Source organism: Phyllobates terribilis, unplaced genomic scaffold (genome assembly GCF_046119375.1).
Source record: "Phyllobates terribilis strain yellow unplaced genomic scaffold, ASM4611937v1 Scaffold_37__1_contigs__length_12642776, whole genome shotgun sequence".
Classification (NCBI taxonomy): domain Eukaryota; kingdom Metazoa; phylum Chordata; class Amphibia; order Anura; family Dendrobatidae; genus Phyllobates; species Phyllobates terribilis.
In genome coordinates, this window is record NW_027362797.1 from 4,177,311 (window position 1) to 4,191,440 (window position 14,130).

Here is a 14,130-nt window from a genome sequence, read left to right on the forward strand (position 1 = left end):
ATACGGGATGGTGGTGACCTGTGACCCGGTGTCCAGTAGGGCACTCATAGGGATGCCATCCAGTACCACAGGCAAGACTGAACGTCCTCCGACATATTTGTCGCGCCAGTTCGATGGGCCTGGTGATCTTTTTCCTGGGGGTTAGCCCTCTACCCCCAGGTTGTGCCAGTTTAAAGGACAGTACCTTGCCATATGTCCGGGTTGATTGCAGCGGCGGCAGATGGGTCGTCCGTCCTCGTTGTACCGGTCACTGGGTCTTCCTCTGGCAGGTGGGGTCCTCCTTGGTCGACGCCACGGGATGTTCTCCGGTCCGGATGCCAGCTGGATCTTCCCTGGAGTGGAAGCCTGTAAAGACTGCACAGTTCGGGTTAACGCAGCAACGCTTTTAGCTAGCTCTTGGACCTGATGGTGCAGGTCTGGAGCCGGGTCATTGTTCAAAGCCTGCGCATCAGCCCCTACAGGCCCTGCCGACAAGGGCGCCGCCTCCTGGTGGTAAGTGATAGCTGGGCGCCTGTGGGTCACAACGCCATCCGGTGCCGGTTCTCGGAGCACCCGGATGGCTCTGTCCTTGAACTGTGCAAATCCCAGATGAGGGTCCTGTAGGGCCATTGCCCGCAACTGGGTTCGGTGGGCATTGCAATATAAACCCTCTATAAATTGTTCAGTCAACAGCCTGTCCTCGTCTCCCACGCCGTCAGGGTCGGTCTGCTTAACGGCTCTCAGGGCCTCTTGTAGGTTCAGGGCATAGTCCCTTATACTCTCATGGGCCCGCTGTTTGCACCCGTAGAATCTAAGCTTGATCTCGGCTGAGGTGCGGGTATCAAAGGTGTCCCTCAGCCGGGTTAGTATCCCTGCGACAGTCCTCCCCCCAGGTGGCCAGGACTTTACCTCCCTTCGGGCTGCTCCGGTTAATTGGGCCACCAGGATGCTCACTTTTTGCTCCTCTGTGAGGGGGTACACCTGGAAGAGGCTATCCAGCCTTTCTCTAAAGTCCTGCAGGGTATGTGACTCCCCTGAGTACTTGGGTAGCCAGGCTGCCCCCGGGATATAGGGCATGGTGAAAGGCATGACCGCGACAGCGGTGGCGCTGGCGGGGGTTGAAGCGGTGAAGCTCTCCTCCGTATCCGACATCCTTCTCCCCTCTAGTGGACCGTGGCCTACCTTGCGATGATCCTCTTCCGTAGGCCGCGGCTCCGCAGTGGATCGTCAGGGTTGAGGACCTTCCGTCGCGTTCCGGTGACGTCGGCGTCTGCTGGGCTCCTTCCAGGACCTTACGCAACGTCCGGACGTGAGGCGGGGCTTCAGTTCTCGCGGGCTTTTCGGAGTCCACGCCCCTCTTCTTCCCGCGCGGCGTCCTCAAGATGGCGTCCAACGGCGGGAAAACTCCACGGATGGCGGGAAGAAGGCTGAAGATGGCGCCGGATGGCGGGAATCTTCACAGATGGCGGGAAGAAGGCTGAAAATGGCGCCGGATGGCGGGAATCCTCACCGATGGCGGGAAAACTTCACGGATGGTAAGTTTTAAAAGTCTCTTTTTCAGGCACGCAGTACCCGGTGGTTGCGGGCACGAAATCTTGCCGACTACGCCAAAGTTGACGCGCCCCTGGGCCTGCTGTGTCGCGCAGCGTCTCGCGCACGGGGCTTACCCGGAACCGGATCAGATGAGGGTTGTAGTCTCCGAGTGGCGGGGACCCGGTCCGTGCCCAGGGAGTCAAACTCAGTGTGTGGCAGTCTTGATAGATGTTATTTGAGTGTCGACTACGCCACCCGTTGATTTGCAGCTATGGAGCTGCCGCTGCAGGGCAGACCGCTGAGGCCGGTGTAGAATTGTGCAGCGTGATAGTATAACCCCCAACGGGAGGGGTATGGCCTCAGGGCAGCCGACGTGGAAGATGGGGGTAGCAGGAACCACTCAGAGACGGTGCGGTGTAATTCAGGGTCTTTACTGGTAACAACGATAGACCCTCCCGGAGTACTTGCTAGCGAACGGGGCCTGGTCAGTCCTTGAGCAGATGGGATCTCCCCTGGCCAGGCGGAGTTGTAGGCCTCCCAAACTGACTGTACTCTTCTGGCTACCTTGCTAGAAGCGGATATAAGTAGCCCACGTCCCTGAGTGTACCGTGTGGTGCTCACCCGTATGGCCGGTGACTCGGGGCCTTCTATGGCTTCCGCTCCACGATGGCGGTGCTGGTCCCACGCGTGTGACCGTGCCTTCGGGTTTCTGGGCCTGAGGACCTGAAATCCCCTGCCGGTCGGCTTCTGCTGCTGGGTAAGAGTTAGTCCCCACAGCCTCGGACGCCGGGTCTGGTAAGAAAGCTTCTCAGTCAGGGCGAGCTCTGCAGCTGCCAGCCCCTGACTCGTAGTAGTATTGCTCCCACTGAGCTTCTGCTGTTTCTTCCTATGCTGCTTCTCTTCTCTACCTCTAACCCTGCCTCAGCCCCGGGTTTATACAGGGGAAGTTCTTCCCCTCCCAGGACTGGGCAGGAGGTGTGGCATGCATAGGATTCCTGACCAAGGGACCTCCCACCTGCTCTCAGACATAACATTACATTACTGTGGGAAACCAGACCCCTGGGGTGCCACACATGATCTAGTGACATCACTATGTCTTCTGCACCAGACCTTAGAAGGCGTGGAGAACATAGGCCGTGTGGTGGTGCAGGGAGCTGACAGCTTTCTGCTCCACTATTCTATTCAACCATATCTATGAGGATACAGATAAGAAATGTGCCGACTTCCTGGGACATCTTCCCAAATCCGGCATCCTAGACAGGAGGTATGCTATAGAAAGCATACATACTTATAAATGTAACTCATGTCTTTCTAATGGAGCCATATACAAATGCTGAGCCATGGTCTATTTCTCCTGGTACCATTTTAAACAGTCAAATAAATAAAATGTATCTAATTTGTGTCCTATACATCTCCTAAACTGAGAAATGACTATATAGTATGTACAGACAGGGTTATATAATTTCTTCCTGAATAAAAGCACTTACAGAGATTTCTCTATCTCATCCAGCTCTTTCTTTTCCTTTTCTAATCTCTCGAGTAACACTTGTTTGATTTCTTTCCTGTTGTACATGGAACATAATTATCATCTCATATGTAAGTATAGAAATATCAGCAATTTGAAGAGCATTAGTGAACAAATTCTGCCCCTTGACCTCCATCCAAAATACTTTGCCAACATTTTCCATCCACATCACACAAATTATACAATTTTGTCTATGTGGAGCTACCACTAGAGGGCGCTCACTGTATATGGACAGAAGAAACCTAGAAGGCAGGAGGCATAAATAGACCTCATGGTTATTATATACTTCTGATATACGTCTATCTCAGACTTATTTAATGCTTTAATGACTGGGAAATTTTCCATTTTGGAACCTTCAGTTTTTACTCCCCTTCTTCCAAGATCCATATCCTTTTATTTTTTAGCTTACAGTCATTTCAGGACTTGAATTAGCAGATCGAATTCTAGTTTTGATGGACAACAATCACTTTACCATATAATGTACTGAAAAACGGAAAAAAAAGTCCAAAAGTGGTAAAATGGTGAAAAAAAGACAATTCATTATGACATGTATTATTTGGTAAAAATGGCCAGCAGTATTATTCTTTAGGTCAGAGTATGGTGATACCAAACTTATAAAGATTTTTTTTAGAATTTAATGGTAAAAAATCATTTAAAACTTTGTAAACAAAAATAATTGGTTTGTGACACCATTTTCTGAGCCTTGTAACTGTAGACCTGAGCTTCCATTTTTATGGAGACCATTTTAGTGCTCATACGACATTTCAATTTATTTTTGGTGCATTTTTTGTGGGTGGTACAGCATCCAAAGTTATATTCTTTAGTTTTAACGACTTTTTGGTGTTTTATGTGTGGTTAAAATTAGAGATGAGCGGTGTTCGACTCTAACTGTTCGCGAATCTCAAATCCGAGCTGTTTTGAGCGGTGTTCGAGCCGTTCGGCGAACACGAACGATTTGAAAAAAATCCGGCTGTTCGAGGTTATGTTCGATAACTGTTCGTGCACCAAAATCATAACTGGATTTTTTCACAGTAATGCTGATAATCAATGTTAATACGCAGTTTGAGTGTACAGCAGGGCGGGGGGAGGGACAGGGGATGGATTTCTGCATAAATAATGAAGATCTCCATTTTTTTTTCTCTTTCCCGTATTTACAGTGGGGAGGTGCAATCTGTCAGTCTATCAGCAGCGCACACACGCAGCGAAGTGCTTTTTTTCACACAAGCAAGGGCATGTGTCATTGGCTGTGTATGTCACATGTCCTTGCCCTATAAGACCCAGCCATTTTCCCCGTCGCCACCATTTTCTCACTGCTGCAGCTGCGTGTTAGACGGCACCGCTGTTGCTGTGTGCACTATACTTTCAGTGTTAATTTCAAGCCAATTTTCTCAGAAATATACAGATAGCTTGGGAGTAGGGAATAGTTGTGATTGCAGTCCTTTTGAGGACTAGGTTACAGCATTTCCTACGACTTTTAGCAGGCAGGTCTGTGCTCTTAAATAGACAGCTTGGGAGTAATGACTAGTTGTAATTGCAGTCCTTTTGAGGACTAGGTTACAGCATTTCCTAGGACTTTTTGCCAGGCAGGTCTGTGCCAGTGCTGTGCAAGTGTTTTTCACAGCATTTGGCTAAATCTAGCTAAGCAAATCCTTTTTGGCCTCTTGCAGTGTGTGTTAGTCAGTGGAGTAGCGTATCTGTGTTGCAAGCTACACCACCTGTGTATAGAATACAATTTTTTTTACTGCACCTAGCCAAGTAATACCTTTTGGGCATAGCATCATTCTATTAGGCCATCTATACTAAGTTCCACCAGCTTGCAAATTACTAATAATTTTTATCTGCATCTAGCTCGGAAAATAGTTTTGGGCTTGTAGCAGTGTGTGGGACTTATTCTATTAGTCCATCTATACTAAGCTCCACCAGCTTGCAAATTACAAATAATTTTTAGCTGCATCTAGCTCGGAAAATAATTTTGGGCTTGTAGCAGTGTGTGGGACTTATTCTATTAGTCCATCTATACTAAGCTCCACCAGCTTGCAAATTACAAATAATTTTTATCTGCATCTAGCTCGGAAAATAATTTTGGGCTTGTAGCAGTGAGTGGGACTTATTCTATTAGTCCATCTATACTAAGCTCCACCAGCTTGCAAATTACAAATATTTTTTATCTGCATCTAGCTCAGAAAATAATTTTGGGCATAGTAGCAGTGTGTGGTACTCATTGTATTAGGCCATCTATACCAAGCTCCACCAGTTTTGAAATTAATAATAATTTTTAGCTGCATCTTGCCTGGAAAATAATTTTGGGCATAGTAGTAGTGTGTGGTACTCATTGTATTAAGCCATCTTTACCAAGCTCCACCAGCTTTGAAATTAATAATAATTTTTAGCTGCATCTTGCCTGTAAAATAATTTTGGGCATATTAGCAGTGTGTGGTACTCATTCTATTAGGCCATCTATACTAAGCTCCACCAGCTTTCAAATGAGTAATAATTTTTAGCTGCATCTTGCCTGGAAAATAATTTTGGGCATAGTAGCAGTGCGTGGTACTCATTGTATTAGGCCATCTATACCAAGCTCCACCAGCTTTGAAATGAATAATAATTTTTAGCTGCATCTTGCCTGTAAAATAATTTTGGGCATATTAGCAGTGTGTGGTACTCATTCTATTGCGCCATCTATACTAAGCTCCACCAGCTTTAAAATTAATAATAATTTTTAGCTGTGTCTTGCCTGTAAAATAATTTTGGGCATAGTAGCAGTGTGTGGTACTCATTGTATTAGGCCATCTATACCAAGCTCCACCAGCTTTGAAATTAATAATAATTTTTAGCTGCATCTTGCCTGGAAAATAATTTTGGGCATATTAGCAGTGTGTGGTACTCATTGTATTAGGCCATCTATACTAAGCTCCACCAGCTTTGAAAGTAATAATAATTTTTAGCTGCATCTTGCCTGGAAAATAATTTTGGGCATATTAGCAGTGTGTGGTACTTATTCTATTAGGCAATCTATACTAAGCTCCACCAGCTTTCAAATTACTAATAATTTTTAGCTGCATCTTGCCTGGAAAATAATTTTGGGCATAGTAGCAGTGTGTGGTACTCATTGTATTAGGCCATCTATACCAAGCTTCACCAGTTTTGAAATTAATAATTTTTAGCTGCATCTTGCCTGGAAAATAATTTTGGGCATAGTAGTAGTGTGTGGTACTCATTGTATTAGGCCATCTATACCAAGCTCCACCAGCTTTAAAATTAATAATAATTTTTAGCTGCGTCTTGCCTGTAAAATAATTTTTTCGGCATATTAGCAGTGTGTGGTACTCATTCTATTAGGCCATCTATACTAAGCTCCACCAGCTTTCAAATTACTAATAATTTTTAGCTGCATCTTGCCTGGAAAATAATTTTGGGCATAGTAGCAGTGCGTGGTACTTATTGTATTAGGCCATCTATACCAAGCTCCACCAGCTTTGAAATTAATAATTTTTAGCTGCATCTAGCCCGGAAAATAATTTTTCTTCCCAATAGTGGTAGCAATAGAAATATGGGACACGTGCCTGGCTAACAAAAATATACGCTTCATAACAAAAAACACCAGCCTAACGCACTGCATTAATAAGATGGCATCATCGTCTCCCCCAGTGCTAGGCCTACTACGCCAGCCAGCAATCCTGTGCCTAAAACACAATGTATGGGTCCGAGCTAGCCACGATGCTGAGGGGTCTAAAGCTGCTGCTAACGCTTTATCACAATTCAAATGGCAGATTTTCACAGAGCTCCTCCCCAACACCCACCCATTGGGCAACAGTTTCCCACCCTCCCTATGGGATCTAGTGGCGAATAGTTGATGCCATTAATCAGAGCGTCAGTTGCCTCGTCTATGTGGCAAGCATACAGTAAGGCATGGGAAGAGTGGACACGACTAGTAGCAGGCAGGTGGGTTGACCAATGTGAACAAGCCAGATTGCAAGTCACCATAGAATTTCTCCACCAGCTAATGATGAGGGGCATATCAGGGGCGTCAGCGCAGCGGTGTCTGACAGGAGTAGCATTTCACTTCCAACTACTGAATTGGGGAGATGTGACAAAGAGATTCATCATCAGACAATCCATAAAAGGGTGGAAAAGGGGTCAGCCAAGTCAGGAGTGTAGACGTCCCGCCCCGTGTCACTAAAACTGATTTCTCACATCATATCCCTAACACCATTAACATGACACTCACAATTTGAAGCAACACTACTGTCTACTGCATTTGCAATCGCCTTCTTCGGGGCGCTATGCATAAGCGAATTAGTCCCTCAATCCAAACTTACCACCAGTGGAGTCTTATTACACCAGGACGTAGTCATAGCCAATAATGCAATACGTCTATGCATACGCCAATTGAAAACGGTTTCAGCGGGCAGGGGCACTTGGGTACTTCTACAACCCACAAACGGTACACTGAGTCGGGTAACAATAGTATAAACATATATAACCATCAGATCACAAAGTAATTTCTTCCTATCGCACATTGATGGAATGCCATTAACAAGATACCAGTTCCAAGCTATATTTAATAAATGCATAACATCGTCAGGGAACCACCCCAAAGATTATGGGACACACTCATTCCGCATAGGTGTGGCCACGGAAGCAGCAAGAGCAGGACTGTCAGAAACGGAAGTTCAGAGGATAGGGAGATGGCGATCCACGTGTTTGGCGAGATACATAAGACCGGACTTGTTATCCTAACGTGGTTTGTTTCTTTTACAGGTGACATTAAACCAACAGTGTGGGTGATAGGCCACTCGTATATATATTGGGCAGAAAAAAGGGCGAAAGTCTGCCCAGGCGGGAGGAAATTAGAGTTTCATAACACATATTTCAACTGGAGAGGTATTAGAGGCCTGCTATGGCCACAGGTACTAATGGAGGTAATCAAGGTAGGGAGAGAGGCAAGAGGTCCGGTCATCTTAGTTATACAGGCCGGGGGAAAGGACCAAGGTCATCACAAGAGCGCATAACTAATGGCAATAATGAAACTAGACACTGAGCGCTTCAGAGAATTTTTCACAAAACTAACTATAATATGGTCAGAGATTGTGCCGATAGCGGTATGGCAAGGTGCGCGAGACATCACGGCCATCGAACGGACAAGGCGGGTAGTAAATATTCGAATGGCAAAATTTAGAAGAGACAGAGGCGGTGTAGTGATACAACACCGACAACTGGAAGGAGATAAAGCAGGCCTCATACGGTCCGACGGTGTTCACTTAATGGATATTGGACTGGACATATTCCTGTCAGGACTCCAGGACGGAGTGGAACAAGCGTTAAGAGTGATGGATGGGGGTCAGAGTCCTGCATACGAGTACGCAGGATCCTCCGTGGCCTGGAAATAGAAAGGACATGTTGGAGAGTTACACTTGTTGGCCAACTTGCCGGTGTGGAGACCCAGGGCATGCTGCAACAAGCTGAATTATTTTAGAAATAAAATGCCTTTCTAATGGAATGACTATAAAGAGTTAATAAAGCTGTGACCGATCCTCACCCATCCAGTTGTAAGAGTTACATTATTGTATTGTCAAGGAAAGGGGGGCGGTAGGGCAGCTGAGCGTCTGGGTTTGGTTGGGGTTCCCCACAGTCTGCCTAGGCTAGATGCATTTAAAAATTCTTATTAGATACACAGGGGGTGCAGCTTGCTTCGCAGCTGGGCTACTACGCCAAAAGTATTGCCTAGGCTAGATGCAGTTAAAAATTCTACGCTGACTAGCAGACACTGAAGCTTTGGAGCAGACCTCTGAGTAAACAGCTCTTCAGACTCAACCATCTGTGTTACCCCAAGCCATAGTGTATGTAGTTTCTTACAGTTAAAAGGGGGGGGGGCGACCCAACCCACCTGGAATTGATGATGAAACGTCACGTAAAACACAGCAAGTGGACTCCAAAAAGAGTCTCCATTTTTTCCAAAAATTGTGGCACAGACACCACTTAAGTGGCATCAATTGCCCCAAAGTTGCTTAAAACGGTTGGTGAGGTGATTTTACCAAATCCTCAAGCTTTTAGTCTCCCCAGGATGACATAGGGGTAGAAAAGTCCTTACGGATCCATGATTTGTTCATCTTTATGAACGTGAGACTGTCTACATTCTCAGTGGAGAGCCGCGTGCGCTTATCTGTCAGCACACCACCAGCAGCGCTGAACACACGTTCAGAGAGAACGCTGGCTGCAGGGCATGACAAGATCTCCAAGGCGTGAGTGGCGAGCTCCGGACATTTTTCCAGATTGGAATCCCAAAATGAGCAAGGGTCCAGTGACACAGTCATGGCTTCGATGTTCACTTGGAGATACTCCTGTACCATCCTCTCTAGGCGTTGACTATGTGTCCGACTTCTTGTCTCCTGTGGCCTTGCAAAGGATGGTCTAAAAAAGTGGTGAAACGATTCCACAAAATTGCTGTTACCAGCAGATACTGTGTTACTGTTACGGTTTGAGTAATGAAAACTCGACAGTTTGCAAGTTAGAACTGTGAGATTCACTACGTGCACCACTGGTGTTTTGTGGAAAAGCACATGTAAGATTCTGCAACAGCCTCTGCTGATACTCCTGCAAGCGTGAATCCCTTTCTATGGCAGGAATTATTTCGGCAAATTTACTTTTGTACCGGGGCAACCCAGTAGCCGGGATTGCTTCGAATTCTGACAATCCAAGGGTCATGTTGTAGGTAGTGCAGCAAGAAGGCATGTGTCTTGCGCATCCAGGAGGACCAAGTCCTTGTTGTGTTGGTAGCGAGGTAAGAATCATGCTTCCTTCCTCTGCCCTCTCCCCCCAACCTCACACAGCAGAAATGTGATCAAGGTCTCCCTCATCTGATGAGTCTTACATGCCCATCACCAGTTCGTCCTCCACTTCTTCCTCGGCTGCTGCACCTTCCTCAACAGTTTGGCTGCTACCATGCGCCCTGGTTAATCCCTCTCCCCCACCCTCCCATGCCTGCTGCCTTGGTGCTGCCGACCGTCTGGACCTTGGAGATGTTATCCCTTCCGCATACGACTCCTCCTCTACTTCCTCCACCTCCTCTTGTCCCACCACCTGACTCTGAATTCTGTTTAACGTGTGCTCCAGCATGTAAATCACCGGAATAGTCATGCTGATAATGACATAGTCAGCACTAAACATCTTCGTCGCCATTTCAAAACTGTGCAGCAGGGTGTGTGGCGCCCATGAGGGTTCAGTCACCACAGAGGTACTGCATCTCACCCAGAGGTGTGGTATCTCACCCTCAGGTAAGGAAGGAGTATGGCTCGGGACCCTAACACCTGCATCCAACACATACCCGCAGTGGGGGTAGGGCGAGATTGCTCCTAAGGGAGAGCACAGTCCCAGGTCCCTAGCTGGCGGGAGGGTCCTATGTAGTGGGTGTGGGTGGAGAAAGCAGCTTAGGGGAGCACATGACAGGGAGAGTATAAATAGGAAGCTATCTTAGAAAGAGCAAGCCAGTCAGAGGAGGAGAAGTGACAGGAGCAGAGGTTCTGCATGAGCTCTGCTCCGGAGAAGGGCCTAGCCTGGGAGGCCCAAGACTGAAGGAGAGAAGAGAGGAGTGGGAGCAGGAAGGCTCCAGGAACCGAAGGGACCCTAGGGGTATGGGCCGTGCAGAAGGCCACCCATACGCCCGCTTCTACTAGGAGGTGGAGGGGTCAGGCCAGATAAGGGGAACAGGTCCCTCAACTAACGGAGAAACAGCAAGGCTCAACTAGAAACCGAAGGCTGCAGCATTTCATGTACTGCAGGCCAAAGTCCACACCAGTCTCACTAAGAAGGTAGCCACATAGGACCCAAGGGACGGAACACACGTCGCCCGCCAAGGCCCGAGGATACCGGATAGAAGTGTCACTGGGTGTGAGGTGCAGGGAGAAGGCCAGAGAAAGGACACACAGAAGGGGGTCCTGCAAAATACTCCGGAGCTATCTGGGGGTGGACAGAGCCCCTCACTGAGTACGCACAGCACGACGGGGGAGATTGCTCTGGTACCTGTAATCTGGACTGCAACAACTGTGAGTAAAGATCTTGGGACTGCATCACACGGACTCTGTGTTCATTACTGACTCCCTGCACTACAACCACCATAATCCACCCACACTGCCCTGAAGCTACACTCTTCCTGTGGGGAGTAATAATACCATTGCTGCAAAACCACCAGCTTCAGAGGACTGTTCCGCAGCGGCGGCCCCTTTGGCCGCACTCCACAGGTGGCGTAGTCGGACATTATAAAACCCATATATGCAAATTACCCTTGGATTGACCGCCCTGGGTCACGGACCGGGTCACCGCCACAGTGACTACAACCCCCAGCGTCTACCGGCCCGGCTCCGGGTACCCCATAGCCCAGGGGGCGCGTCAACTTCATAGGTCCCTGATCTGAGACCACTCCTGCAGCGTGATTTGCCCCACCTCTGGATCTCGTTGGCCCAGGCTATACGTCAGAACGCATTGCACCAGGGCTTGTCGGTGCTGCCACAGTCACTGCAACATGTGCAGAGTTGAATTCCACCATGTCGGCACATCGCATTTCAGCTGGTGAACTGGCAGGCCCAACGACTTCTGTAGAGATGTAAGTCGTTCAGCTGCGGGATGCGAACGGCGGAAGTGAGCACACAGCGACCGTGCCCTCTGCAGAAGGCCATCTAGTCCGGGATAGTGGGCTAAAAATTGCTGGACAACCAGGTTCAACACGTGAGCCATACAAGGCACGTGTGTGACATTGCCCCAGCGAAGGGCCGCACCCAGGTTTGCAGCATTGTCGCACACGGCCTTCCCTGGTTGCAGGTCCAGTGGAGACAACCATTCAACCATTCATGAAACTGGGTCTCCAGAGCTGACCACAACTCCTCAGCTGTGTGACTCACATTTCCCAGACATTTCAAAGTAAACACTGCCTGATGCCGTTGAGCCCTGCTGCCAGCATAATAAGGAGGTGTGCAGGATTCCTTCTGCGTAGTTAGAAAGTGGGTGGCATTACCAGACATGCTTTGGGTCCAGGTGGAGGACTGAGAGGAGGTTGAGGAGGCAGAAGCCGTGGAGGAACTTCTAGATAAAGAGGATTGACGTACAACTCTTGGGGACAGCAAGACTTGGACAGCAGCCCCTTGTCCTGCTGTCACCATAGGTACCCAGTGCCCAGTCAGCGACATGTAACGCCCCTGTCCATGCCTACTCGTCCAAGTGTCTGTGGTGAAATGCACCCTGTCACACACAGAGTTTCTCAAAGAAGCGGTGATGTTGTGTGCGACATGCTGGTGTAGCGCAGGCACACCTTTCTTTGAGAAGTAGTGCCGACTGGGCATCTGGTACTGGGGCACTGCGACGGACATAAGGTCTCGAAAATCCTCTGTGTCCACCAGGCGGAAAGGCAGCATTTCTGTAGCCAACAGCTTTCAGATGGTGAAATTCAACCTCTTAGCTTTGTCATGGCTAGGAGGAAATGGTCTTTTACTTGTTCACATCTGAGGGACCGAGGGCTGGCTGTTGTGCTTAGACAGGGTTGAGTAGGGTGTCCCCGGCAAACTGCCGGTCTGTGAGGAAGATGCAGGCGGAAGAGTTAGGTTGCCTTGATCCAAAGGTGGTGCTCTCGATGTCGGAGAGCGCTCAACACCAGCTGGTGTTTCCACTTCCAAATGAAATGATGACCTGCCAATCACACTGGCTGTTGCGGGTAAAGAGGTGGCAGGTCTGTGTCCAAAAACATGTGTGACTGCTGTCCCCCCAGTCACAGAGGATGAAGAGGCCGCGGCTGCACAAGATGGGGCAAACGGTGTTTGGCCCGGCCCGCTAGGCCGCATTGTAGCACAGTGAGCTTCCCACTGCAACTTATCCATATGACGGTTCATGCATGAAGTACTCAAACTATGGATTTTTTGGCCTCTACTTAGCTTTTGGTGACAAATATTACAGATAACACGAGTTGGGTCATCCTTATCGATCTGAAAAAATACCCAGGCTATGCAAGGCTTAGAGCCCATGCGACCTGAAGAGCCACTACGACTTGTGGTCAGAGGCAGAGTTGTAGTTGAGGATGCAGTTGTTGACGTGCTTCCAGTACTCCGTCTCTGTCCAGGAAGGCACAACCTAACCTCGTCGTCAATAGCATCTGTGACGCCCAGCTGCACTTGGTATCACAGATCCTAGAAGAGTGCATTGATGGAATCCTCCACAAGAGGCCCCCATAAACATTCACACATCTCCACCTTCCACCTCAGACCAGCAGAGGGAGCCCGTTAGGGATATAAATAGGGAAGGTGGAGCTAGGCAGTTCAGTTCCTCTGAAGAGTTCCTGCAGTAGAGAAGCCTAAGAGAGGTCAGTCTGCAGTGGAGCTCAGTCTAGTCTAGAGAACTCAGTTAATAGTTCAGCAGTGGAGCACGAGGCTCCTGCTAGCTAGATTCAGGGAGCCCAGTTACAGCTTAAGGTGTGCCGGCACCATAAGATCGGTGAAGCGCGGCAAGCTGCCGTTAGTGTGTATAGCCTAGTGAGGGCCCGAGTAGGTCGATGGCGAGTGGAGAGTTAGTACATAAGGGACAGAGGAGCTTAACCAGCTCACCCCGAAGCATTTACCGGACACCGGATCCGAGCTTACAGGGATCTCTATGACCCAGTAAGGCAAGTCCCAGGATCGCTAAGGTGCTGATACGTAACAGAGCCAGGAGACACTTAGGCCCCGCATACTGGGAGCGTGAACTCCAAGACAAGGCCCTACCACAAGGTCAGACAGCGCAGGACAGAGACAAAGTTAGGCCTAGCTCCAGGCAGGTCAGAAACTTACTACGCAGAGGCAAGAAACAGGAGGCCCTACACCCGCTCATTGGGGAGGATCTTGATATGCACCCTTCACCCTACAGTTCTTCGGGATGTGCCTGAATTTCCACCAGTAAAAGGTACTGAAGTGACTACCGTGTCCGTTCCCGTTCTTGCTCTGATCCAGCTGGGTCTCGCCTGTCCTGCATTCCCCCTGCATACGCTTTTCTGAGGCCTAGCTCCACCTGTGGGGAGCTATACCATCGAGCTGCCTTATCACCGGCCTCAGTGGACTGCTGCAGCGCTGGTGCTTCTC